Below are 1,500 nucleotides of genomic sequence, written 5' to 3'. Positions count from 1 at the left end.
AAAAAAAAAAAAAAAAAAAAAAAAAAAAAAAAAAAAAAAAAAAAAAAAGAAAAGAAAAAGAGGCCAGGTTTAGTAGTTGACACTTGTAATTCCAACACTTTGGGAGGTTGAGCTAGAAGGAATGCTTGTGGCCAGGAGTTCGAGACCAGCCTGGGCAACATAGTGAAACCTTATCTCTATTAACAAACAAAAAAGGAAAAAGAAACAGCAAAGATTATTCTGAAAACTCAACTCCAAATTTTATTTTATTTTATTTATTTTTATTTTCTTCTGAGACAATGCTTACCCTGTCACCCAGGCTGGAGTGAAATGGTGCAATCTCAGCTCACTGCAATCTCTGCCTCCCCGATTCAAGCAATTCTCCTGCCTCAGCCTGCGGAGTAGCTGGGATTACATGCTCGTGCCACCACGCCCAGCTAATTTTTTGGATCTTTAGTAGAGATGGAGTTTCACCATGCTGGCCAGGCTGGTCTTGAACATGATCCACCTGTTTCAGCCTCCCAAAGTGCTGGGATTACAGGCATGAGCCACTGCGCGAAACCCCAAATTTTAATCTACTGCTGTGTACTGCATAGGACAGCCTTTTTTTTTTTTGAGATGGAGTCTTACTCTCACTAGCTGGACTGCAGTAGCTCCACGCAACCTCCGCCTCCCAGGTTTAAGCTATTCTCCTGCCTCAACCTCCTGAGTAGCTGGGACTACAGTCACACACCACCACACCCAGCTAATTTTTGTACTTTTAATAGAGACAGGGTTTTACCATGTTGGCCAGGACGGTCTTGATCTCCTGACATCATGATCCATCTGCCTCGGCCTCCCAAAGTGCTGGGATTACAGGCATGAGCCACTGCACCCAGCCTGGATTACTGAAATCTTTATTAAGTAAACAGAAAGTTACAGTTCTCTATTTACTTTCTCCTTTTTCCTCCTCTTGAATACCACAGAAATCTGGCAAGCAAACAAAATAGACTCTGTGCTCTTCTCTTACACATTTCTGTTTTAGAGTATGGATACTGATCCTATACATTTTAATTGATTCTTTTCTTTTCTTTCCCTCCCTCCCTCCCTCCCTCCCTCCCTTCTCTCTTTCTTTCTTGAGACAGAGTCTCGCTCTGTCACCCAGGCTGGAGTGCAGTGGTGTGATCTCAGCTCACTGTAACCTCTACCTTCTAGGCTCAAGCGATTCTCCAGCCTCAGCCTCACAAGTAGCTGGGATTACAGGTATGCGCCACCACGACCAGATAATTTTAATATTTTTAGTATAGGTTTCGCTATGTCGGGCAGGCTGGTCTCGAACTTCTGACCTCAGGTGATCCGCCTGCCTTGGCCTCCCAAAGTGTCAGGATTACAGGGATGAGCCACCTTGCCCAGCCTATTTGATCATTTTCAAGAGGAAAAAAAATCTGAAGGCTATGAACAAATATGTCACACATCTTATAATCAGGCTCTTTTATTTTATTTTATTTTATTTATTTATTTATTTATTTATTTTTTTTTTTT

At 42.1% G+C, this 1,500-nt stretch overlaps 1 protein-coding gene across 21 annotated transcripts in view; it reads right to left on the bottom strand.

Moving 5' to 3' along the window:
* EPB41 (erythrocyte membrane protein band 4.1) overlaps window positions 1–1,500 on the bottom strand; it is a 220,493-nt gene that overhangs the window by 1,749 nt on the left and 217,244 nt on the right. The window lies entirely within an intron of this gene.

This window comes from Cebus imitator, unplaced genomic scaffold (assembly GCF_001604975.1).
Source record: "Cebus imitator isolate Cc_AM_T3 unplaced genomic scaffold, Cebus_imitator-1.0 Scaffold87, whole genome shotgun sequence".
In the NCBI taxonomy this organism is placed as follows: Eukaryota; Metazoa; Chordata; class Mammalia; order Primates; family Cebidae; genus Cebus; species Cebus imitator.
This window is presented reverse-complemented; position numbering and strand designations above follow the sequence as displayed.